A 27854-nucleotide genomic window follows, 5' to 3' on the forward strand; every position below is an offset into this window, starting at 1 on the left:
TGGCAGGGGTAAAGTTACAACTCTAGCAAAATACATGTTTATGATATATTTAGTAGTAAGAACCATAATCAGAGCTGGCTGAGAGACAAAATTTCTTGTACTGTGAGTTGACAGTAACTCTGATTTGGGAAGAATATACTACTGACAGCCTGCATGGTTAACAAATCTGAGGATAAAGCTGCTGATGTGATTGAGTTAAAGGTATTCAATCAAGGCACAAAAGAAAAAAGAGGAGGCAAACTCTGCTCTTCCTTCTCCCAGAATGTCCCATTTTTAGCTGTCTTAGCCGGGCTACTGAGGTATGGAGGCTGTTGTCAGTGAGCTGCAGTCAGAATGTGGCTGGTAGGGAGTGTGCTTCTACCAGGTGGGAATAACTTTCAGTTACACTGCATGCCTACACTGATTAGAATTAAATAATGGTTGTGTAGGGTGGGGAGGGAGAAGGAGTGTTGTTTTTTTTTTTATTTTTGTTTTTTTCCCAACTAGGGTATGGGTAGAATGGAGATTTCACGTTAACTGCAAGTTTGCAGTGAACTTGGATGTATAAACTACTGTCTTTCATTTATTGAGCATGCTCCTCACTGCCCTAAGAAATGGAGATTTAAGTCAGATATTCTAAAATTAGCCAGGCTCCTGACAGAGCAGGAGGCAACGCTAAACAAACTTTACTTTCATGTGAGCACTCACTAAGTTGCCTCCAGGAAGGTGTGAGTTAATGAGTGACTGTTCAACAGTTCCCAGTTCTTCCTGAACTCCTGGTTTGGATGGAAATCTGTGGTTTTCAGAGGTTCTGGAGAGTTGGATCTCAAGGCTCCTGCCAGCAATGAAACTAAGGTAGACCGTGCAGTAATGTGACTACCTAAACAAACCAGAGCCTAACAGACCCGTGAGTTGTTAGGCACCACAGATGTCATTCTGGAGACTTAGTGCTTCAGGTGATGAAGCATCTTTAATGATGTCCGTGGGGAGATCAATTAGATTCAATTCTGTTGTCATGGAGGATTCCTGCCTCTGCTGTTTCATAACCAATCATTTCATGTGTAGTAAAGTTTGTCTCTAGCTGTAAATGATAAACAGTTACAGCTCATTTGACAATCTCCTTGTGATCTTTTGAGCTTTTTTCAGCTCTGGGAGGGAAGAATGTATGGAGAAGTTGTGAAAAGTACAAGTAACTTTTAGGCCAATAGTCCTTTGTGGTGAGCAGAAGAAGCAAGTGTGAGGGAAGAAAGAAGGAATATGATATAAACAACAAAGGGCTGAAGTCTGTCATGCAGTAAAGAATCTATTTTCAGAGTATACTTGCTTCAACTTCTTCCTGAAATATCAAAATATTTTCCAGAGTACCACAGTGACTTTTGTTCAGGCTTAGCCCCTCTGTGTTGTTTAGTTAATAATACTATTGTCTGTCTGCGGTGATAACGCTGTTATACTAACTTCAGTGCCACTGTGATTACCAAAGAACAAAGTAAGATAAAGCTCTGTTCCTCTTGCTGGCCTGTAGTGGAAATGCTATGTCACAGCCTGAAGCAGTGATGGAGCACCTGGTGGGAAGGCAGGGCCAGCCCAGGGGAGCTCAGGTGCATGCAATGTACCTGAGTGATGGAAGGGGTGGAGCCAGGATCCACCCCTTCCCAGACCTCATTTAAGGGCTGGCAGTGGAAGCAAGGGTATCTTGCTGGAGATCCCTGTGTATCTGAGGCCTTCTGAAGGTAAGCAGTTTCTTTCCTTTATTTCTGTGCCTACGGCTGTTGTATTTGAGCAGATCCTCACTTGCTGTAGCCTGGGACTTTGTTGCTTTGCTGTCATTGCTGTGCTTTCCATTGTGTTACACTGCTGCTGCTAAGAACCTTCTACCACGAAGAATAGTGTAGAGTTTTGGGAGCAATACTGGTAGGACAAAATCCAGAGCAATCACTGAAGTCTGAAGAACCTCATGAAATGAGGATTCACATCCAGTGTGTATGTATATTGTCACTAATAACCTATGCTTTTCTGTATTTTCATTATTAGCGAAGTACCTTGTTTCATATTCTTACAGAAGTCTTTGTATTCCACCTGGAAGACCTCTCAGCTCAGGCACTGAAATGGTCATAGATGCAATTTCTGAAACTTCAGATTTGCGATGCGTGACCCTTGTTTACTGTTTAGCCCCAGTTCTTAAAACAGTGGAGATCTAAAATAAGCAATTTATACATTGAGTTTAGGGCATCATATTGGCCTGGCTAAGAGTGAGTAAACTACAACTGATGATAGGATTGGATTTAATGTAATCTCTCTGTGAATGTGGAAAAACAGGATGCCTTTCGTTCAAACCTTGAGTTCTACCATGTGAATACCTAGTTTTTTGTGTGTTTTTTTTTTTTTTTGCCTACTGAGATATAATGTGTAGTTCAAGAACTCTTCTGAAGCCTTCTGATTTCAAGCCTAGATTTGTTCTTGGTTTGTAGCCTCTTGATCTCATAACAAAATTGCCCTTTAGCTTAAGTAACTCTTCACCCTCACTAGTGTTTCTGTTCTGGTTAATATTTATAGATGACAAGAGTTTCATTGTTTAGCTTTAAAGCAACTGTTTTTTTTCCTAGGCTGGTGAAGACTAGGTCTGTAGAGGAGAGTTTATGGTCTGTATCAGATTAAGAAGAAAAAAATGAACAATATAAATGTTAATACTGACTTGACTGAGATCCTAGCAACAATTTACAAGATCTATCTGGATTTTGGCAGTGCTGCCTGACCTAACACTTCAGCTGCAAAAGCAGTAAGGAATATGCAGAATGAGTAAGGGGAGCACTCCCAAACAACCACCGAGGGTTGTGTAAGACCCCCAAACAACCCCACTCTAATGCACGTGGCCAGGGAAAGTAGCCAAAAGGGGACTGAATATTGTGCTTGGTTAACCTAATGAAAATGTAGGTAGCAGATATTTCTTCTTTATTAATGAGGTGGAATAATGTAGTGCAGTATATATTAAAAAAAAAACAAAAAAACAACTTGAATGAGCAGGAGGCTGTGCTTGATCTGTGGAAACATTCCACCTGGCACCCTGCGCAGAAAATAAGCTGGGTCTCCTCTCTAAACGGACACCGTGTTTTAGGGACGCGGGTCCTTATGTTCTTGGTACCAATGCTACAACATCAGACATGCCTCAATTGCTTTTCCAGTGGTGAGCAAACTGGACAGTCTTGTTTTTGTCCTTTGTGCATGTGATTAAAAGAAGAGTAACCGCTGTAACAAACCATTCAGCTGGAAGTCTAGACAAAAAGCAGGAGGCATCTACTTCAGAGGAAGATTCAAGCTTTCAATATGCTGCACAGCCTATAAGAAAAGGAGGAACTGCGGCATACATCTGCCATAACTCACACTCTCTTATTCTGTCATGCTGCAGAGAGCTATGGGAATTCATTTTTTTCTATTACTGGTACACAGTAGTCCCAAGTAAGAAGAATGTAAATTCTGAGGGACTCCAGAACAGCTTAGTAATTGCACTTAGTGTATAAAACTTTCCAGCAATCGGAGAGCTTCAAAATACAAAGACTGCTAAAAATGGTAAGCCACATCCTCTTGTATGGGGTTGTGTGACTACGGCAGACCAAGATGAGAGTTTCTGGTCCTTACTCTTTAGACTTGGCATTTCATATTAAGACAGGCAAAAGCAAAACTCTTTCATAGTTTGAGAACAACTCAAGTTATCAGAGTGGAAGCTGCTCTCAATGAGATCAGCAAGTGAAGCTGTATTTTGTTTAGCTGAGTTTGGGTATAGCTTGCTTGAGCTAGTCATACTTCATTGCAACACCGTTAAAAGGATAATCCTTGAGCAGACCTTAAGTAGTGGTCTCTGAGTACTGAACTGTTATGTTGTTTTCTCATAGCTTGGATGTGGGTATAGCTCTGGTGGCTGTGGACTTTCCTGACAGGTTTGTCTACAGAGCAACCATACTATAAGGTGCTTGTGTGAGGATCAATATAGCCTTAATTTCTCTTGTGCAGTGCTTGTTCTTTGAGGCCAAGGTTTGTGATATAGCACGAAGCATACTTTGACACCAGATGCGAAACAAACAGCAAGTATGAAGGTCACAATTCCAATTGTTTGCATGCAAAGACATAATAGGTTTTTTCTGTGTACTGGAGTGTTTTACTGACTGCTTGCTTATGACTCACAACTAGTAAACTTTTTTTTTTGAAGACTGGTATTAGTAGTGTTTTCTAGCATGAAACCATTTCAGAAGCCTGATTAGTAGGGGGCAAACAGTATTTCATCTTGCTGACAATGGGGCAGAAGCTTATCAAAGGAGACAACTGGACTGCTGTTACTGGTAACTTGCCATGCTAAGTGACGATTTATCATTGTGCCCTCAACCCTAAATGTTACCGAGCGGTTACTGTTACAGCTGAAACCCAAGGCAGGCCAATAAGCATTAAAGAGAATGGAGATGTAAGCCCTACAGCTCTTCAGTTTTCCTGCAGACTGACTAATATCACCTGGTACAGGTTTGTTCTGGGTGACTGTAATTCCAGACATCTAAATGGATGGCAGTCATTGACCTCCAGTCACTTGTGCTCTGGTTAGGCAGGAATGCTTAAGAAGTGTTTGTTACTAGGACCTGGGTTTTGCACTCCCCATCCTCCTTTGTCATCCACTGTCTTCTTCCTCTTTACAGCTGGGGGGAGGGAAGGCCCAGATGCTGGCTACATAAAGATCCATTGGAACACTCAGAATTTAAGAACTGTAATTGTAACACCTGTGGGACCTTCTTAGGAAGACAGTTACAGAGGATGGGGGAAAGCCTTTCATATTTGAAATACCACTAATGGTAGCAGTTCCTGAACTGGAAACGAATTGATTTTTTTCACTATAAGTGATGTCCAGAGATGTATTCTTGAGCACTCTATTTTGTTTTGGAGGCTCTGACAGCTTCTGGGTGATGACTTGTCCCTCAAGTTTGAGATTACTGTGAGCATTTACCTTTCCATCTTGTCACCTCTTACCTCAGACTGGCTGCATGGGCTGACATCCCATCAAGCCAGTGCTTCTGTGTCTGAGTGTTTTCTGCAAGTGCTGAGGAAAAGCTGGTGGGCCTGCTAGCGTGGTGGCCGAGCCCATGGGAGGGCCTGATGTGACAGCTTGAGCTCTAAAGCAAAATGTAAAGTGCAGATATTTTATCCAAAAGAAGAGCCTCAGATGTTTGGGGGTGCATGGAAGTGGAGCTGGTTTGTTGCTGAAACCTGGGCTCCTAGATGTATACCATGGTGAGGATCTACTAATAGATTTGGTTATAAACCAGCTCTAGCATAATCACCCAGCAAATTTATCTGGAGAGTTCTGTGACTGTGTTAAACTTCATTTGTGTTTTTATGACTACTTCAAGAAGCTTCTGTTGCAGTGAGCCAAGAGACATTTATTTTTGAGAGAAACCAAACAGCTTTTTTTCTTATCCCGCTCCTACCTGTAGAAAAAGCCCCTTGTTTCTTTCTAATTAGCAAATAACAGATGGTTTATCTTACCTTTAAGAGATGAGGAATTGGGATTGGGAACTGGGATAACAAACTGGTCAGTTATGCTTGGATTTCATCTGCTGTTGTTTACCAGTGGCTGTGGTCCAATATTGCAGGGCAGTCTGTGCAGCCCTTGTTCCTTTGAAGTGTCTCCAAAAGGCAGGAACCAGGAGGCTTCTCTTCTGGGTTGTGAAATCTGAAGTAGGAATTTATCCTCTTGTTGCTTTTGGAGAATGAGAAAGAGGAAAAGAGCTTTGTTCTGATCTTCTTAACAGGCGAAGATTACTAAAACAGCTATCTTGGCCAAGTAAACCTTATGCAGGATCAAATCTCCCTGATGGTTTTGTTCCAAGCCCAGTCCTCTCTGAGGATGCTCACAGTGTCATAATGGCAATAGTCAATTTCTTAGCTCTTTATGTGTATTTATAAAAGTTCCAGAAAACAAATATTTTCTGGTGAACTCACAAAGCATTGTGGTTGAGAATGATAATAAAAGTTGCATAATGCATAACCTGAATTTTATGTTGGTGTTCTACTCCACAAATCAGCACATTGACTGACAAATGTCATGGTAATTTTATATTCCTTTTTAGTAATCTTTTCTCAAAACACAGCGTAAGTGTAGTTATGGGAGTCCTTCGTAGCTGATTACTCCCTTTGCTTGGAGATGACTATACTTAAGAAATTACCTAATCTGCTGTTCTTTCCTTGCATGTCTGGAATTAAAAGGAAGTAGAATCTTTATCTTGTTTGGATTTATATAATCCTCAACGTTTCTTTGTAAGAGCAAAGGCCTTTGTAGTTTTGTACAGTGCATAATGCAACTTCTGGCAATACCATATGTTTACTGAGGCACTTTCTAAAACATTTTGTGTATGTAATATATTGGCCTTCTGTACTAAATGTGGAGAGAAGGATCAGCACATCTGAGCTGCTCTTTTTGCTGGTAGCATCAGTGCAAGGAAAAATACCCTTCTCTGCAAATTGGAAAGAGATGGATTTGATGGGTAGGCTGTTGAGTGGGTGAGGAAGTGGTTGCAGGATCATATGGAGAGAGTGGTGGTCAATGGCTCGATGTCTGGATGGAGATTGGTGATGAGTGGTGTCCCTCAGGGGTCAGTACTGGCACATGTGCTCTTTAACATCTTCATCAATGACATCAACAGGAGGATCAAATGCACCCTTAGCAGTTTGCAGGTGATGCCAAGCTGTGTGGTGCAGTTGTCATGCCCAAGAGATGCCACCCAGACGGACCTAGACAGGCTGGAGCAGTGGGCCCATGTGAATCTCAGGAGGTTCAGTAAATCCAAGGGCAATGGCTTGCACCTGGGTTGTGGCAACCTCTGCTGTCAGTACAAGCTGGAGGATGTAAGGATAGAGCACAGCTGTGCTGAAAAGGACCTGGGCATACTGGGGGATGGTAAGCTGTATGTGAGCCAACAATGTGTTCTTGCAGCTCAGAAAGCCCTACAAGGGCAGGCTGAGAGAGCTGGGGTTGTTCAGCCTGGAGAAGAGAAGGCTCTGGAGAGATCTGATAGCAGCCTTTCAATATCTAAAGGGGAGCTGTAAGAAAGAAGGGGACAAACTATTTAGCAGGGTCTATTGTGATAGGATGAGGCAAAATGGTTTCAAACTAGAAAAGGAGGACTTACACTGGATGTAAGGAAAAATTTTTTTTTATAATAAGGGTGGTGAGGCACTGGAACAAGTTGCTCAGAGAGCTGGTGGATGTCCTTTCCCTGGAGACATTCAGTGTTAGGCTAAACTGGGCTCTGAGCACCTGATTGAGCTGCAGATGTCCCTGTTCATTGCAGGGGAGTTTAACTAGGTGACCGGTAAAGGTCCTTTCCAACTCAAATATTCAATAATAAACATACTGTCAACTATTCAGCCTCACTCATGAGCTTATGGTAGTTTTTCTACCTGCTTTTCATAAGTTCTAATTGGTAGCAAATGTAATATTCTTTGGTAAATTAATGTGATTTGCTGGTGTACTGCTTCCTAAACTTTTATAAGTCCATCTGTTTGAAGATGGAACGAGAGAACTCTGAAGAATAGGATATTGTGGCTGTATGGCACTCCTAGCAGGCTGGTTCCACTTTCCTCCATGCTCTTGAATTCGTATAAGGAGACCATGAATTAGTGTTGCATATAATGATGCTCAAAAGTTTAGATTGCAGAGTTGTATAGTTTTTTTTATTGTGATCCCTTGGGAAGCGTTGTATTTTAAATTGTCTTTTTATGCAAGATGTTGTGCCCTAAAAATGAGACTTGTAAACAGCTTTTAAAATGTTTCTTTTAGCTTTACTGCTGAGACCATGGTGAAATTACTCCGAGATAAAATTTCAGACTCTTCAAGCCTATGGCCTGACAGAATTGGAACTTCCTGAAATGAAGAAGTCATCAAGGTAAGTGAAAAATATATTTGTGGAAAAAAAAAATCTACAGCTGAGACTGAGGAAACCAAGTGTTAATGGAGGCATGCGTTTAAGGTATTCTTTCTTGAAGTATTTGCTGCTTGCGCTTATGAGCCCTGCTTGGGTAGTCTGTTTTGTTTAACTAATATAAAAATGCTAAATTATTGGTAATGCTGCTTATTACAAAATGGTGGATTTTCTAAAACTGTTGTCTCTGAGGTTTTCTGGCATATTAGCCTGTTCTAGCATACTGTAGGGGCTGGCTGTCAGTGAAGTCTCTGGCTAATAAGTCTTTCTGATGTTGGTTTGAGGCATTTAATTTATTACTCTGAGAAAATTTATACAGGGAATTTGTGCTTTTGACATTCTCAGCTTCTATTTTCTTGACTGTTTAAGTGTTTTTTAAGTCTAGATCTTAAAAACTTGTATGTATGATGTCCTGCCAATACTACTCTTTATAGGGAAGCCCCTTGTAATGGCTTTACTTAGCAAGAAAGTCTTCTAACGGGGGATGAAAGTACCAGATGGTACAAAATAATGTGCTTTTAGATGGTCTAAATGTTTATCATTAAGAAAAGAGAACGTCAGAGCTGTGCCAAACACAACAGATAATTGTTTTTTGTTCCAGTGTAAGCATTTGTTCTTTGACATGAGTAGCAAGTGTACTAGGTTTGTGATAATGGGCAGCTACACTCACCCATTTTGCTGAGCGAACATCAGCAGAGCTCTGCTATGCTTGTAGTGTGATTTGAAGATGATGTGCTGCATTTACCTAAATGGACAGAAGATATTGTGTCCTTGGCCTTCTTTTCAAGAATGACACTGTGTTGGCCAAGTGCAGAGTTGAATCCTGCCTCTCACAGGGATTAATTTATTAGAAAGTACTGAATGTTACTAGGACTTCAAAGAGTTGGCACTTTATTATGTAGTTTTCAGCTTATTCCTCCAAAAATTGTGTTTTTCCCCACTAACAGTGTGTACATAACCTTGGCTCCCAATCCCTTCCTAACTAAAACCTACCTTAGAAGCTTTGTGTGTAGCTACTCCTCTGTCCTGTTTGTTTTACAATCAAAGGTTTTTTGCTGCTTTCTTCAGTTTTTGGAATGTTTAGCATTGGCTTTTTATGCACATGCCTCACAAAAGTACATGCTCTTATTAATCAAGGAAAATTAAAGGTCAAGTATTTTCAGTCATTCAACTAGGGACTTGGAAAAAACCGTGGAGAGAAGTATGTGAAAGAAATGTATGAAAGTGATTAGGAGATAAAACAGACTTTGGTTGTGAATGTGTGCTGTTTCACTAGCAGCAGAACAGAATATCAACACGTGACTCATGTAGCTGGGCTAGCCAGTCTATTGGAGGAAAACCCACAACAGACACTACGTTAGGGGTTCTCTGGCACATTCCCTTTTGTTAGAGTTGTGCTATGTATCTTGAGGATCTATGTTTAAGCTTCTATGCTTCCCCTAAATAATACAGCTGGAGATGCTTTCTTCAGGAGGAGGAACTCTGGCAAGGCAAGCAGTAGCATTTCCAATGAAATTTAAATCAGGAAGAACAGAAGCAGAAAACTGTCATTTAAATTAAGTTTTGGGCTACTTGAGTTGAAGTTCTGATGTATTTTAGAAGTTTAAGAAAGAAGTGTTTTCATTTTTTTTTAAAATTAGTCAATGTGGTTTTCTTCCGGCTTTATCAGAAAATTAGTTGTCTTCCTTCAAACATGCAGGCATAGTACCTTCCAAGTAAATAAATAAGCAAGTAAAAGTAGACCAGAATTATTACACTATTGTCAGTGGGAGTGTTTTGAATCTCTGTAAGAGCTTGTTACTCATGAATGATACAGATAGCCAGAAATAAACCAGAAATGAATTGGGGGCACCCTTTCCAAAGGTTAAAGGGAGACAAAGGTTTTCAATATGTGATTCCAAAATTCCCAGCATTAGGATTTTTACTGTGTACATGAGTCCAGACTTCTGCTTTTCTAGATCTGGGACAAGGAAAAGAGAATCTGTAAAATGAGTGACCTACTGCTGGGCTGTAGTTGCTGAGTTAGTTTTGGCTTCTTTATTTCTGCTGTCTCAGAAAATTTGAAAGTTTTGATTTTTTTTGTTTGGATGCAGAACACAACACTTATGGTTTGTAGAATTCTTGTTTTCTGGCCAGGACTCATTAAATAGATCTTAAAAGTTTTAAAATGTTCCTTCATTATCCTTTTTAACTATATTTCATTCTGGTTGTTCAGCTTTTCATCTAGGCTGCATCCAGGCTTGGAGACCTGTAGCTTTGACATTGTAGGTGTTCTTTTTTTCTTCTATTTCTTCTCTTCCCCCACTCCTGCACCAACTTGTGAGATTTTAGTTCATGAAAATGCCTGTTCTCCTGAGATCTTTGGTTGTTCAGATAAGCAGCCAAAAGTTCAAGCTTAAGTTGGATCCAGATCTTTGAAGCTCACCTTTTCAAATTGAAAACTCAACTGGCTTACTGTGGGAATTTTATTTTTTCTTTATTATATATTATATCAGTCTTTAGAGAATATTGGAAGTCATCAAATCTTTTCCCCGCTATATTATATGCTGTTTACCAGTTTCACTACTTTCATGCATTTTCTGCCTCAGATGGGGAAAAAAAACTAAAAATGCAATTATTTCTGTTCAAAAACTGCTTTAAAAATATACATATATACACAAAACAACTCACCTCTCCATTTCATTCTCACCTTTTGGTGGTAATTTAGGGTCTCTACCAAACTTCACGTCCTTCAAGTAAGGCAGTGGTGAGCTGGTTTGAATGAAACGAAAAGCCCCAGAGGGAAAGAGATGTAACCATGCTGTAGAACCATTAAGGTCCTGAAAGAACCTCTTTTGAGGAAAGCATCTTTTCCAAGTGTTAGGTTAGACACAGTTCCATTTTGTGCCCCCACACTGCATTCTGTTTGATGGGACAGGCTTGTAGGCCTTGAACTGGCAGTATGCCTTCTATTTAGCTAATCTTGGTGTTTGTATCTTTAATACTTACTATTGATATTTTTAATGGTAGAGCAATTAAAAAAAAAAACCACGTACAAAAATCACCTTTTGAATAGTTGAGCTCAGAATCAAGCTTAATTTAAAGGAATAATTCCTGATAAGCTCATTTCAAACATAAAGTTATGTGACTTCAAAAATGAGCTGTGTTAGCACAGAAGTTTATATTAGTAGTTCTGTGCTGTGCTCTCATTGCTTCTTTAAGGTTATTTCCAGAGTGACTAAATTGATCAGAAATATCACTGAATCATCTTTTGTCAGCTTGAACTGATCTTTTACCATAAATTCCTGTTCTGTTGATGAGGTAACTTGAATAGTTTAGTAAACTAGCTTACAAAATGCTACCATAGCCCCAGCAAGCTGCATGTTCCCATCCTTGTATTTCACCACTGTCTTAGTTTTCCATTGAGGATATTTTTTCTGGGAAAGCCCTTGAAACCATATTACTAATGTGATCAGAGTTGAACAAAAATTTCTGGAGGGCTGCAATGCGTGGAGGATGTGTGAGACAATGACCTGCAAGCCTGCCTTACAGAAATAGCAAACCCTGGAATGTGGCCTAGATTCCTCACTGTGTGCTGAGGGAGACGCTTAGAACAAATAGAAAAACAATATTCTAAGGTACTGAGTAAGGTTATCCTTATTTTGGCTGCTGTGATAGTAAGAAGTAGTAAGAATAGTAATAGTAAGAAGGCTTGGCTACAAGCTGCGAAGAGTTTGTTTAGCTTGCAGTTAATGTGTGGAACTTAATGCAGTAAGGTGTGGAAGTTTGTTTGGTTTAGAGCTAACTGTTCATCTGACTTGCAGTACTCTGAGACACTGCTTTAGGTGGATACATGATACAAATCTTCCTACAGTAAAAATACTGCAAAAAGAAACTGGTAGGTTACAGGGATTAGTGGGAAGAAACAAATCCTGTAACAGCTTATGTGAGGTTTCTTGTGGTTGTTGCCTCTGACTAGACTGCTTGAATTAGTTTGCTTTAAACTGAAATGAATGCATCTCTCACTTCCTCTGCTCTCTCTCCATGTGTGGTATCAATGATTTCAGCTGGCAGCAGTAGATTATCTAATATTGATCATGATCTGACTAAGGAGTTGGTAGTTCTTTTAACATCTCTCAAACTTCAACTGATCTTAAGGTTTAAAATATTCATTTCAAGTTCATGTTTGGACTTAGAGAAATGACATTAGAAAAGCAATAAATTGGGCAATTATTTACTTTCAGCAGAGATATATTTTACTACTAAAACAATGCAAATATTCGTTTTAAGTTGCTGATGATACTGGCTGAACACTGAAGTATAGCAGCTATGGAAAATTCCAGGAAAAAGTGTAAAATGAGGAGTGAAAAATGTCAAGGGTAATATTTGTTAAATGTGATTTCATTCACACATTTATATCTAAAAATTTCTCTCTAGATCATCTGGGAGTTGTGCAGTTGAGTCATGTTAGCCCTTATCTTTTTCACTTCACTCCATTTTGTTCATACTTCCTGAATCTATTTTATTTTTCTCATTTTCTTTTACCCTGCTGGTTTGTTCTTTCTTGGCTTCATTTTTAATTAGTTAAACATAAGTGGCCTTTGACATAGGAAAAATTATGAAAACAGTGGGATGTTGGTTACTGCTTTGAAAGAGTAAAGCAAATATTTTTGTGTGTTCTTCTTTGTCTGCTACCTTTCTCCTGGGGCTCAGTTGTCAGTAAGTGAAGTAAAACAGCCTCTTGAGTGGGGAAAAGGGAATTTATTTAGAACATCTCTTAGTTTTCTGTGTATTATGGCTAGAGGCCTGATAAATCTTGGTTCCATTGTGCTGTGCGGAACTACAAATACGTAAAATGTGTAACAAGAGCCTCTGAACTTTATGGCATGAAGCGTTATGACAGACCAGACCTGGCACAGAGACAAAATACTTTAATTTTATGCATGCATATCAGCAATCAAAGATTTGGAACCGGCATCCAATCATGTTTAACATCACTTGAAAATTTGCCCTCTTATAATGGTGATGAAGTGGATACTGGTCTTCTGGAAATCTTGCCTTTTATAGTTATTTCAGGGTTGTGGAGGAGACAGTGGCAGGAGAATTGGAGCTTGTTTCCCAGCTCTGGTTCCAGTCCAGTGCTGTAGGCTTGAGAATATACTCTTCCACTCACTTAAAACATTGTCATATGCGGTACCAAAAGTAGTTCCAATGCAAATGTTTGGCCTCAGTTTTATGTTGTATTTTATTTGAAATGAGTGTCTTTCCTGGTACCCAGCGGTGGAGTTGGCTGAGATGATTGAATCTGTTGCATATGGGTAATACTGAACCCTTAATAATGAAGGCATGAATGCCTCCCCTGCTTTACTTAATACAAAAATTATCAAGATTCTGGTACTTAAATGAAATTTACATTTTTGTGGGAAGAACTGTGTAAAATAGCCACAAATCCTGCATCTCTTGTGTATGGTATGGTTTTTTTTTCAGTGGGAATCAGCATCCTTACAAAAGATGCAAGACCTATATTTTTGTTGCATTTGTAGAGAATGCTGTTTGGGATTTAATCAGATATAGATTGGATAATTTCTATATTGGATTTGGTAAGCCTTTCAACACTGTATCTCCTATCATCCTCACAGAGAAGCTGAGGTGTGTGGGTGAGATGAGCAGTGTGATCCAGAGGGACCTGGTCAGGCTGGAGGAATGGGGTGTCAGGAACATCACACCCTTCACCAAGGGGCAGTGCCATGTCCTGCCAGTACAGTTTGAATATAGTGCAGAACGACCCCTAGGAAACAGCAGAGTTTCCATCCTGTGTATGTGAAGGCATACATGAAACATACTGTGGAATGCTAAATTCTGAGCTTTTCAAATGTGATCATCAGCGTGCACTAGTCTGATTTGTACTTGATCACAGTAGTCAGGCATTCATATGTGGGCTCTGTTCTCTGAGCCCCAGAAATAAGGACAAAATTGGAGTTCTATTTTTGGAAAAGCCTTCAGGTGTCAAAGATCCAACAGATCCTCAGGTTCCTGCAGCTGGTCAGCAGCTTGAATTTGAGAAGTAATAAGTAGCCCTCCTGCCCTGCTAATAGGTGGAGCAGCTAGCTGGTGATGCAGGAGCAGAGCACTCTGTGCTCCCATTCATCCCTATAGAAATATTTATATTTTTGCAAGAAAAAACCCTCCATAGAAGAAGGCTGGTAACAGAAGCACTGATTCAAACCTGACGAAGTCACTACATTTTCCCTGATTCCAAAAGCAGACTTGGAAAATGCTACTTTATATCTAAAGCTCCACACTTCGAAGATTACAGAGATCAGAGGTAAAAAGAAAGGGAGTACTGTCAGTGGGGAATGATACTATCCTTTTCAGCAGTGACCAACTACAGTTGTTGACACTTTTAAAGTTAGCTGGCAGTTTGGACTGTGAAGGCTGTAAGCAAGGATTCAGAGAAAACAAGTTTCTTTACCAGCCCTGATCATTCCAGAGCCATTTCACGTACTTAGATTTCAGCATTTGTTTCAGTAGAATGATTTTTGTTGTTGTTTTGCTTCTACTTTACAAATAGTAGCAGGAGAAAAGTGCCAGTTTATCTTCCTGAAATGTTAGAGGAGGCCCCTGTTTGGTCTCTCTGTATGCAAATGTGGTCAGTTCTTGTCTTATGTCTGTATCTTTTATAGAAGAAAAGGTGGATGAAGCTCAGGGGAAAGAGGCAGAAATGTTGTTTCTGAGAACAGTGTCTTATACAGCTCTGAATGAACTTGACTATCAGGAAGAAAGGACACAACAGAAGAGCTGGAGTGAAGAAAGCAAAGTTGCAAATGTGTAACTGATCAAAGCTTGAAAATTCAGTATTTATGCTCAATGTTTTAACTGCTTCAGTAGGTTAATTCTGAAATGATCAGAAATGTATTTGCTTTTAATCAAAACATTTAATGTGGGTGAGGAAGCATGAGGTATGAGCAGAGGAAAAGGCATCACTTAAAATACTACTGTAAAATTCCAGTACAGTTATCTGTACTTCTTTGCAAGGTAGTTGTGGCATAGGTGGATACTGCGAAGAATGTTGAGATCCATTTCTGAACATTTCAGTGCTGTGCAGATCCTAACATATTTCGTCTGTACCGAGGGAAATAAGTTTGTGAGTTTATCAAGTTTTTGATGCCCAAGTATGCAACTCCCTGGAATGAAAGCAAGCCAGTGTACCATGTTCATTTTTAACCATCCATCCTACTGTTTTTTCTGTCTGCTGTCAGGAAATCCTTCTGCATTTGCATCCAAAGCCCAGTCTTGCCTTTGTTTCAAACACTGTTACTTTCTCCATTGTTCTCTAGCTTATATTCTGAGCTTAAAGGCAATTGAAAGGTCAGCTTTGTAGGCAGAAGCAAAACCCTCCATTCTGCCTTCAGATTTGAATCGTTACAGAAATGATGCTAAAGCCTGAGGTAGTAGGGGAGATGTCAGCGCACTGAATGTGTGTGGAGAGTTTGTAAGCTGCGCGGGAGAGAGGGAACACAGTCTACAGCGTTTGTGTGCTACTGCTTAACCTCACACCAAAACACTGCATCTGAGGATGATTTAAGAACTGCTCGTCCGGTAATGTTCATCATTCCTGAGAACACAAGTAACAACTTTGTTAGTTTCAGAGCAGAAATGGGGGAAAACAATAAAAGGACCCAATGTAGAAGATTAAAGTGCAGCAGGAAAGTCCTTCCAGGGCCTCTCTTTAGCAGTGTTCACCCAATATTCGTGGGCTTCACATTCTTACTCCTGGAAGGTTTATTGTCATCTGTGCAGGGAACAATTCTTTCAAGGGGTGCTCATAAGCACACAGCTCCAGTGCATCTGATTGCCAAACACCTGCCTTATTTTCTTCTAGTGGGAACTGAGTGAGGGCTGCAAGCTGGAAGACAGGGGAAGAGTTAATGCAGTTAGCTGTTACTGAGGGGTTTATGGGGCCACACATCTGCGATAAGGGCTTTTTTTTTAACTCCCACAATACATGATACTGAGCCTTCATTTGGGACTCACGGGCTGATGAACCCCCCTGAGAATGCTTTGATGAAGGCATGTTTGTGTTTGTTTTTCTCTAGCTAAATTCCTTTGCATATGAAAGTGGGTTTTGTTTGCTTTTGTTTTGGATAAGCAAATATCCTTAATTTTGGTTAATATATGAATAGCCTGACCAGTTTTCTTGAAGGCCTGTGGACATCCATTACATGCAACGCATGCAAGGAAAGCAGCTTGTGTGGAGCACTTCTCAGCCATGGAGCCTGTATTAACTTTCGTAATATTTCCCAAATCAATATTGCCCTGTTTATCCCTTTGAAATGAACTGAAGGAAAGCACAGGTTGAGTTTGGAATGAATCCTTTTAGAAATATCCCTGCCCTATTGTGTTGCTGCTGGTGAAAGACTGCTACCAGGCTGGCAGTAGCCATGCTTAATTGTCATTCTGCACAATAGAAATGTTGTTCTCTAGATAGAGGGAGGGTAAGTGATTACACAGGAAAAAAAAAATGGTACCTGAAGGGTTTTGCCTTAATTCTGTCTGGCTGCCATGGAAGGGGAAATTAAATAAAATAATCTAGGTTTGGACATGTGTGCTTGAGTTAAATTGTGCATAATACTGCCTTGAAAGAACTGATGAAAACTGAAATAAAATTCCATAAATATGAAGTTTTAAAAAAACAAACAGTACCATTTAAATGATAAAGGGCTTCTGCTATAGTGTTGCAAATATAAAATAGTTGACATTTAAAATGTCAATAGTTCCAGCATTTACCATAGAGTTCTGACATTTTAATAGTAACCATTGGAGCTTTTGTTTGTTGTTAATGCTTCACTTAAATTCTTTTAGCAAATTATTGGCAGTCTGGTCATCTTTGAAAGGTGGCAGCTTCTTCTGGGACTACAGCTATCAGGGAAACAGAGCCCATAATTTTGATGGTAGAAATCACTGAAATAAGCTCAGCCATATAAAAATGTGCACTTACGTCCTACTGCTGGCATTTATATTTTGCTTGTGGCAGGAAAAGGAATTAAGATAAGGTAAAATACTAATTTCCTGGAAATGTGTATTAAAATCTCTTTAAGGATCAAAAGTAGTAGGCTGGGCCTTGGGAGACTTCATTCCTCCCTGGATTTGGATAGTTAGGTGGCTTTTGCAAATCCAATCCCTCTCTGTGCTTTCTCTTCTTTGAGAGACTTCTTCTCCAGCTGTTTTAGAGGATGACTGCTGTGGTTTCCCTGTAGAGAACTACATCTATGCTTGGTTATTTGGTGCTTTATGAACACTAAAGAAGGGCTTATATTGAAAGTTTTTTTCTACTATTTGAATGTTGACCATAAATGACATTTAGCAAACTCTTGCCAGGAAGATCCTGGAAAAAGCAGCACAGCAAAACAAATATTTCATTCAGTGCCATTCTTATTTCCTGCACATATACTTGTCTTATCTATGCTTCTAATCCAGTTTCTGCAACGTGTTTTGCCTCACAGACACCTGTCCACTTTAGACCAAAGTAAAACTTCTGGAGTTAGGATCCACCAGTTTTCATCTACTCTGTATCATGTGCACAGAAAAGGAACCAAAATCCTCAGTTTCATATGGATGATTGGAAAATAAAGTTCTAGTGAATGCCTTTTGGCAGAAGAGCACTGCCATTGTAGCTTGCCAAAGTATACCTACTGTATGTGCTTTGTTGCAGCTTTGTCTGTAGGATGAGGAATTCCAGTGAATGCACAGTGTATTGTGGTCATCTAATTCTTGGCTTTTATCATAAGATACAGCATAAGCTATTACTACTAATTATAAAAATGCTTTGTGACCTATACCATAGTGTTGAACTGAAAATAGATTGCCTAACACTTCTTTAATCCAAAAATCAAGCACTGCAGCTGATCAGAAGCTGAGATATTGTCAACTGCAAATCTTTCTGTATTTGATTAAAACTGAGTATAGAAATAGTTGGAGAACTTCATTAGGTTCCATTTATAAATTTAAATGTAGTGGCTTAGTTTTTTTTCAAAAATGTAATTTTTTTTTGATGTGGCATGGAGATTGTATCTGTTTTGTTACAATTCTAGAGGTTTTTTTTTTCCTCAGGGCCTACTAAGGTTTTAGGAGTCCTGACTGTGGCACTGTCAAACACACTGATTTGCTTCACTGAAGCAGAATGTATGGTGGGCATCTTCGCACTTCCATGCCTGCTGGGATGAGTCTAAAGTTCTTTAACTGCACTCAGCTGATGGATTTATATTGGATCTTACAACATTTCAGTCTTCAGAAGGAAATCTCTCATGAAATTAAAGCTGAGACTTTTTCCTTCTGAGCGGAACTCTATTTGATAAAAGGTTTACATGAGCTATCTTCAACTCTCCAATGAGCTAAAGTTTATAATGCTTTATGTTCTCTGGCATGTCATGTGTCCTACCAGATAGTTGTATTAAAAGGTCTGTGAGGAAAATGAGATGTGAGCTGAAATGAGATGAGTTTTGTAGGTTCTTCAGAAGACAGTTGGAAGGATCTACATGAGTAGTGAGTATGGAAGATGTCTGATCTGACCATCCAGATGTGCAGCTGAGCCACCTGTCTGTGTGAAATCAGTGGAAGGGATCAGAAGAAAATCTTGACTTCAGTCCTCTAATTCCCATGCAGGAGAAGGGGAGCTGAGTTTGTATTCTCCATCCCCTTATGCAGTGGTAAGCACTGTAGCCTCTGCCTCAGCATATGAAATATTCTTAAAAATCTGTAGAGATTTCAGCATTCTAGTACCATGTCACAGTTGTTGTAGTTCTGCTAGAAAATGTAAATAACTGGCCAGAGGATCCTTGAAGTGAAAGCTGCATCTTCATCTTTCTAGCACACCCCACTAGTCTGTGTTTATCAAAGGAGGGGAAAAAAAGACTAAGGAAAAAAAAACCCTATAGAATGCTATCTGTGCAGACTGCAGAGAGGTTGGTGCATGAGCAAGGGGTGCTCTGTGACATCATGAGAAGGAGAGCATTCGGGCCCATTTCTCAAAGGAAGAGCTGTAGCTGTGAAGCTGCATTGTGCTGCTTCTCCCTTTATACTACGTTCCTCACCTTTCCAAATTGTTTGGAAGCCAATGCAGCAGTGCTACACTTCAAAAGTGAGTGTCCTGCAGTTATAAAGGGAACAAATAAGGTAGTAGATAGAGAAGAATAACTTACAGGGAACACGCTTTTGCACACACTGATTAACTGAGCTGTGTCAGTGGCCTTGTAATGCTGCTGGAGACGCTGTGGTGCCTGCAGGTTTTCTCAGCGGCTCTAGTCTGTGTGTGTCATGGAAAGATTAATGCAGTGACATAAGGCTGTAAACCGACCTCGTGTGCCCTTGTGATGACTTTTGGAACTGGTAGATAAGGTTGTTCTCCAGCTTCGTTTTGTTTTTAATGAGCTATTATCTTCCTGTGGGATCCTGCAAATAGTGGCATGGTTTCTCAGTAATGCACAGGGGCTAAAAAGATGTCCTTTTATGGTAATCTCTTAGATGTGATGCAGCTTTCAGTAAGGAGTTAACGCTGAAAGATAATTGTTGAAGCTACAGTGGATCACTTTGGTTATAAAATCTAAAAGAGCAGCAAAAAAAAAAACCAACCCTGAAGCAAAGTTCCTGATGATGTTAACACCTACATGATCTACTAGCAACCAAAAATACTGGTCACAAATCTCACCGTGTTTTAAGCTGTCCTAGAGTGACTTTCCCTAGCAGATCTATTTACAGTATGAGGTTTAACACGTGACCACAGAATATCTTTTTTTATTTTTTTATTGTTTAAGATGAGACTACCAGTTATAGCTCTGGCTGCTCCACATTATGCAGCAGGTTCTGTTTATGCAGGCTCATAAAAACTGAAGCAAGTTCGAATGTGATGGGACTGAATATTGAAAAACTTCATTTCAGAGCACTTCTGTCTCATTTAATCCCATATTTTTTTTCACTATTCATTCTTCTGACTAAAGTTTGAACAAAATTGGCCTGAAGTAGCAAGGTTTTTACTTAGCTTTGTGTATTTTTATAGTCATACTGCTTTGGTGGAAATAGTACTTAATACTGATTTTAATATGAAAATAAGATCAAATAAGGCTTTCTTTGTTCAAAATGTATTACAAGAGATGTGAAGGATGTGGATTGTTGGCTATCTATAAATGTCATATCTCTGCAAATCTTATGACATCACTTGATCATATTTTGTTATGCTTTATGGACACAAATGTTAGAAGTTATTTTCAGAATGAGATTTGCCTGACTGGCATTGTGGCAGTTTTTTTCTGGTAGCAGTGAACTGTAATAAATTGTCTGATACATAAACTATACTTTACTTGAGAAGTTTGCCCTGGTAGTGAATAGATGTGCAGAAATGACAATGTGAAGAGCAATATTACCTGAGTAGAAGGCTTCGATGGAAATGAATAATCAATAGTAGCTGTGTATAGTATATTAACAAGAATATTGCTTTAAATTCCCTGATCTTTATTTAGCTGTATTAAATTCCCTGCTCTTTATTTAGAGGGTACACAGAACTTGTACACACAGACTTATTTCTTTGAGGGAATTAAATACCACAGCACTGAATTTATAAGGAAAGAATAAGGCATGGCAGGGTCACCCCCACCCTTGCTATGGGTCTGAATGAAAGCATGACATTGTGGAGTTTGGAAATGTAGAGAATCAATGTAAGATGAGCATTTAAAATTGCATAATATTTCTTCAATCCCAAATTTAAGTATGAATGGGATAAATTAGTGAAGTACTGTGCTTCCTGAGGCTAAAAAGCAATTCTTTGTTACTCGAGTATTCTCCTTTGCTTCTCAGTATTGTTGCCTACATACGTTTTACAGTAAGTCATATCAAGCTTGTTTATTATTGTTACTCCTATCCTTTCTTCGATGTTCTTTGTATGAAAACCGAACAGGGACACAAAAAATGGCTGGGGAGTCCTAAGGTGCTAAGAAACCCTGAAAATGAGTCAGCCTTAAATAATTAGTAACAGATAGCAATTGCTCTGTTTACAAAATATGTAAAAACTACTAGCAGTTGCTACGCAAGTTAATTTGGCAGTATTTAATCATATGGTACTGGTCTGTGAGTCAGAAAACATATAGAGCAAACTTTGTTTATTGCCGTTTTATGCTCCGAGAACATGTTGTATCACTTATCCCTAGGAAAAATACCAACTTCTCCCGCAATAATTTTTTTTTCAGTTGGGAACCCTTGTCTGTGGTTTAGTGGCAACTTCAAAAACTGTTTTTGCACAGGAAAACATCAGAGATCTGGCTTGCTTATAGTTGGTAGGGACTGGGGACACGGATATAGGAGCTGTAGTGAATTGTACAACATGAGCTATTGTTGCCCTATGAGTGTATTAAGGCATTTGTGGTTCTGTGCTAGGAGACAGAAGTCATGATGCTTGTGAATCTTGCACATCAGCATAAAGCAGTGTGTGTGTGTGTGGTGCAAGGCTGTAGTACTTAAGCAGTTCTGAAGTTTGTCTGTCATACCCCACAGCAGCTTGTGGTGAGGACTGATTCTGAAGGCAGCATTACTGGCAGTGCTCCTTCTTGGGGCAGTAAATCCTTTCTTCCTACGGAACAGGCGTGCACAGTTCAGCATGGCCCTTGGTAGCTCAGTTTCCTTTACATCTACATACAAGTTTCCTTATTCAGAAGGGAGTGGTCATTTTGTTTTACAGGTTATAGGGGTTTTTTTTGTGGTTTAGACATTTGCCTGCTAGGTCAGAGGTTTGAAATTCCTTGCCCATCTATAGCAGGGGTGCAGTTTCTTTCTGTGTTTCTGCATTTTAATCTGGTGACTTGGGAACAATTAATAATGTTTTGGTAATGTATTTTGATAGATTTTTGACAGGGAAGGTGCTATTTATAGGGGTTGTATTGCAGAGGCTGTAGTAAACATGATTTATAAATGGCTGAGATTTTTTTAGTAGAGAATGCAGTTACTCAGATGAAGAATGGAAAGCTCCCTTTTAGAATGCTAAAAAACTGTGCTCCAAATTAATAATTCTGACAGCAACTAATTTTAATTAGTTAATTTTTAAATTTGCTTGGTGCCACCATTTCATTTCAACATTCTGATGCTTGCGCAGTGCCAGGACCTTTTCTCTGGGAGTTTACATGTGCTTTTTCTTTAGTTGAGTCACAAGAGAAGTGCAGTTGATTTCACTCATAGAAAGGGCATTGTTATACTTCAGAAAAAGTAAGGCAGGGTGCATGATTCTTTAAAAAAATGTTTAGAAAATGTTTTCATGTTTTCTGAGGCCTGTACTGAAGTTGACTGAAGGATGGAATAAACTACAGATGTTGTTCCACTACCTTAAATGACAAGCTAAAAATACAAGTTTGTTTACTGCCTTAGAATACTACCAAGTGCAAAATACAGGCACGTTTAGCCTGAAATAGTAGGACTAACTATGGCTCCAGACTGTATGCACAGAAATCAAGTTGATCTTGAATAGATTACTCTTATGTATTTGTATAAATGCTTTACAACTAACTCTAAAATTCTTCATGATTAATAGAAAAGCATAATCATCATGAACTGGTGGAAGCTCTGCTCGTTTGTGTCATATTAGATTTCAAAAGAGAGCTATCAAGCTGTTAGTGGCTCACAAAACAGCCCCTTCACCCCTGCTGCTTTTCCTGGCATGAGACTTCCGTTGAACGGATGAAATCCTTGAATGCATCTATTGCTTGAAGCTGTTTCTCACTGTCTCTCACCAACTTTTGTTGATTGTTGTGCACTTATTTAACTGTATCACTGAGTGCTTGTGTTCTTAGGCTATCCACATCTGTGATAACATCTGGAAACTGCTTGCCTGCACATACATGCAGCTTCTTCACAAGGGATTGTACCTTGGAGTTAATAGAGAACGGAAAACTTGGCGGGCCAGTTGGGATGCTACACCATAGAAACTATGCATCCATCGTACTGTAGCTGGGACTCATAACTGAAATATCAAGCCTCTGAAGATTTCTCTAGATGAAGATTTAAGAGATGTTCTAGAAAGCAATTCAGCCCCTTAAAGTTCTGAATCTAAAGCAGCTTGGCAATGAGTTTTTCAGACTGCAGAGGAAGTCTAAATGTGTGTACAATAGTATTTAAATTCAGATTAGGATTGTACTTTTAATACATGCTTCCTATCTGTCTCCTCATGTTTTGGCTTGTGTAGAACAACCAACCTCGGAGTGGTTTCCAGTGCATGTTACTTTCTGTGGCAGTGTCTGCCGAAGGTCATGATTATGCTGTTTTCAGTGATGGATTAGTTATCTTTTCATATTTCTTTGAAATAACACCTGACAAAAAAAAGCAACACAGTCACCTGAGCTTGTAACCGTACTTCTGTGAACTTGTGCGGTTGCACTGCTTTATGGTCCTGAATTATTCTATAGGAATTCAACATGTTACTGGTAGAGTGGAATTTAGCCCTTCAGAAACTACTTTCCATTTCTGAGCAAAACCCTTTCATGTTTGCAGAGTTCAAAATTTCATGTTGCATTCCAATGCATGCACTTGGGAGATGTTGTCTGTATTTCCTCTGTCCTACATTTTGTCTGAATGTTTCAAAAAAAGATTGGGCACCCACCAAACCACCGAACTTGAGCATTTTCTGCAGATCTTCTGAGGGCTTTTCACAAGACAGATACAGGCTGGTTCATACAGTTGGGTCTGGGTATATTTCTGGGTTGGAATTTATGAAAATATTGCTGCTGTGGAAATTTTAGGAAATAATTAAAGCCCCTTCTCTAGGGATTGCACTAACTATGGTCAGTGGACTTGAGCTTATAGTTTATTATAGCCAGGTCTAATATAGGAGTTTGCTCTTGGGGTAAACATGCATCAATCTAGAGGCCACTGGGTAGGCACACAAAGTACATAAACAAGAAGTGAGGAATCTGTAACTCAGCATGCTTGAGTTGTAATAGGGACAGGACTGGAATAGACTGTTCTCTGAGGTATGGGGGAAGCTGGATCAGTAACAGTGTTTTGAGCAAAGCTCTTGTTTTGTGGAAGTTCTTTGGTGAAGAAGCTTTCTTGAACTTGAGACGTTGCATTGATTGACATCAGACTGTTCTCCTGTGTTTGGTATGCTGTATGAATATTTGCCAAATGTATAATACAAATGGTAATTATACAGAAGAAACATACTGCAGGAACTTCACCTTCAGGAATTACTTTGTGTTCTGAGAGATTTCTTAACTACCTTAAGTTTTGGATGGTACTTAATGTTTAATATTTAAAATCACAGATTTTTCTGGAAGCTTGTAAACAAGTCGAAATATTAGTGTGCTTGTGTACTCTTTTTCCTGCTGGAAGATGTTTGATAATTGTGTAGACAGTTTAAAAATATTCAAATAAAATCAGGTGCAAGTTTTTGAGAACAGTAGCTTTTCGATCAGGAACCAGACAGCTTAATGTTTTGTCAATTAGATTAGAGTTGAAATTGTCTGAATGTGTTTGATACCAGACAGCTAACCAAAATTTTTTCCCACTGAATTGGATTAAACTGTTGTAATCAGAGCAATTACATGGTGGTTTGTGGCTGGTTTTCTGACTCTTATTATTTAAATAAATTTTAAGGAATTTTGTAAGTTTGACCTTTTCTAACATCAGAGAGCAGCGGGAGATTGGAAGTAAACGAACTGACTAAAGACATGTTGAAATGTCAGATTTTCTCAAGCATATAATCAGTATGGAAAATGGATTATATTAAAGCTGCAGAAGATCTTTGAAGCTTCTGACATAATTCTTTTTTTTTTAATTTTTAGTGTTTAGTTCACATCACTTTTGTTTTGTTATGTTCTAAGTGAAATCTTGCAAATTAAGAAATAGCATGTGGCAACTGCTGTTCTACGTACCTTGATACACTGATGCTTTTGTTCTAATAACTACTTATTCTGCTTGCCTGGTAAGGCTTAAATCATCTTTCAGAAACAGAAAGGAAATCCATAGGAATGTCTTACAATTTTTGTGGATTTAGTTATCACTTGACTCACAATGGAAATAAGGAAGGTATAGAGGGACTATAGATTTGTTTTGAACACTGTAAAAGCAGAGGAAAAGTCAGTGGAGTATAACAGCAGTTAACTCCTGCTGATCTTGTATACAGGATCAAAATCGGTACAGAACAGTTCTCTTGTATTTGCAAATTAATAAAGATCTTAGTCATAGTTTCATTTTTGGCCCAGAAATGGGAATGAAGCATTAGCCTAGAAGTCGAGTCAATAAAATTTTATTTTCACTATAATCTGTGTTTACTCTGTATAACATCTTTCAATCTTATTAAGGATGTGAGTACAAGCTAGCTGTTAAATACACATAAAACATACATAAAATGTGTTTTTCTGAAATTGTAGCAAAATTTTATGTAAAACAAAGCAGTAAACTGTACCTTTCTTTGTATATATATAAAAAAAAAGTGAAGCAGTTTGGGGAGAGCTAGCTTAGTCCTCTTGACAAAAGCTTTAACTTTTTCCTAAAAACAGTCTATTTTTTCAGAATAATTAGCACGTAAACAGTTTTTGTTAGATTGAGACCCTCAGTTGTTCAATTCCAATTTTACAAACAAAATTCTAAACAAATATATTTTGGTGTACCTACAATACATGTATCTGTGTTGAAAATATACCTGTAAATTGAGATGCTGTTTGTGACTGATAGGAACTAATAAAGCTAATGATAACTAATGAAAAGCAAAGACATCTCAGTTGTAATGGACTGTAACTCAAATGCAGATCAAAATTGTACATGTTGCTTTAACATATGGAACAAATACCTTGCAATTTGAAAGAACAGGGTGTACGTGATGCCTGAGAAGATGTTTCAAGGGATAACACTTAAAGCAAAACATCTATAAGAGATAGTAGAGTATAAATGAATTTTTGTGATGGATGGGACTCCTGTCTGAAAGAACAGAATAGAGCCTGAACTGAATTCTTTCTGACCTGAACTTGCCTGCTATCCTAATTTGTGTTATGAAGAATGCCAGAGCCAATATATCTCCAACAGAGCTTTGCATGGAAGGGGTGAATGGGAGCAAAATTGGTTGATCACAATTCTTTTTTTCTTTTTTCTTCTTAACTGCTTAATTGTACCTTAGCTTTATATGCAGTGACTTTTTGTGCTGCCTCTTTCTGAATGACGATAGCCTTGTGTACTTAAAGGGTAATGTCATTTGAGCTTCACAAAGCACCAAAAAGTCAGCGGTAAATGTGAACTAGTGCATTGGCATATTGCTAGGACCAAAACAACAAATCAGATATATAGGAAACAGCTCTTTGTTCTCAGATAATAGAATATTCTACATGCCTGGGAGTGACACTAATATTTCAGGTTTAATTTTTAAATAAATAGATTTAAAGACAAATAACAAAATACTTCAAGGGATTTGAGGTCAGTTCAGTAGGTGCATTCAGTTACTTGCTCTGTCACATGCTTAATAAAAAGCAAAAGAACGGAACAGCAACTTAAAGATAGGGTTAGACATTCATAGATTCCATGTAAGTGTTTTAAAGCAGAGCAAAACTGATATATGTTGCTGGCCTTTCTAGGGAGGTGTACTGACACCCTGCCAGCACCCAAGCTTTTCTTGTTTTCTGGTGGATTTTTTTAATGGAAAAACAGTTGAAAAACTGTTCTCTTACAAAAGTGGGAAATCAAAGTTCTTATACAGTCAGTTCTCAGCCTTACTACTTTGCCATTAGGAATGGGCCTAAGCCCGCTGAAACCAGAAGTGAAATTTAGTATTTACATCATAAATCAGACCAGCTCTTACTAACACACAAACTTTGTAGTTGGCAAATGCAGACCCTTACCTGTATTTTCTCAGATGATGGAATGTTTTATACTCTGCTTCTGAGACAATTCCAGAGTTTCATAGTCTAGAACTATTTGACTGCCTTCTTAATCATTGCATTCTTTGAGTGCTTGAACCATTTTGAGTGGAGATGATTAGGAAACCCAAATGCAGGTTGCGTAGCTGCCAGGTCTGATATGCCAGGAAAGGGAAGGCAGTAACCTGTAGCATCGGCGGTGCAGCTAGTGAACAGTGTTAGTGTCACGTAGCAGCTGATGCTGGTCAAGTTGTGCCATGGCCTTCATTAGTACTCTGTGTTCATGTAGAGGGCTCTCCTTTCACTACTGAACTACACTGTGACACATCTCACCATGGAGCCCTCAATGCCTTTGGTCCACTTCAGAATCTTTGTTACTGATGGAGGAAGCATAGTGGCAACAGGGTTAAGAACAGGCTGTAAAGTTAAATCAATGTACTCTTTACTATCAGGTTTAATTAACTTTAAGGCTGGAAAGCAGAAGCTTAAGGGAAGCTATGAGAGACCTCCTAGCAGAATGTGGAAGGCTTAATGTTTTTTCAGGTCTGAGGACCAAAGTAACATTGAAGACAGTAGGCAGCAGAAAAATCAATTAGTTCTAGGAACTGAAAACAGGACAAGATCCATTATCCTGCAGCGTCTGTTTTGCCTCAGGCTCAAAAATTCTTGTCTATGGTTCTTTAATGTGTGTTCTGGAAAGAAGTCAGGAAATGGTTTAGGCTCATGTGTATTTGGTTGCCAGCAAATTGCCCATACTTACTTTAAGCTCTGATTTAAGGTAAACTTATTTTATTGGGAAGGGGAGAATTAGTCATAGTCAAGTGAGTACTGAAGAGATATCCTTATTTCATTGCTTGTAGTGCACCTAAAGAAAGCTCACGTTCTCTATCCATGTAGTTCAGCCGCATGTACTCAGAATCACCTTTGAGCCAGGTGTTCCTAGACATCCACCTCTAGACTTGCTCTCTTTCCTGACCCTAGAAAAAGAGGGGGACTTTTCATACTAGGACTGACTCATGCACAATGGTTAATAGTCATAACGAGATCTTTCATCGCTTATTTT

General features: G+C 39.0%; 1 long non-coding RNA gene across 1 annotated transcript; it reads left to right on the plus strand.

The window, feature by feature from the left end:
- On the plus strand, window positions 1671–27370 carry LOC110404430. Its single transcript, XR_002442224.1, has 3 exons — window positions 1671–1709; window positions 7793–7898; window positions 22739–27370. It is a non-coding gene; the product is annotated as an uncharacterized LOC110404430 (long non-coding RNA).

Source organism: Numida meleagris, chromosome 10, assembly GCF_002078875.1.
Source record: "Numida meleagris isolate 19003 breed g44 Domestic line chromosome 10, NumMel1.0, whole genome shotgun sequence".
Taxonomy (NCBI): domain Eukaryota; kingdom Metazoa; phylum Chordata; class Aves; order Galliformes; family Numididae; genus Numida; species Numida meleagris.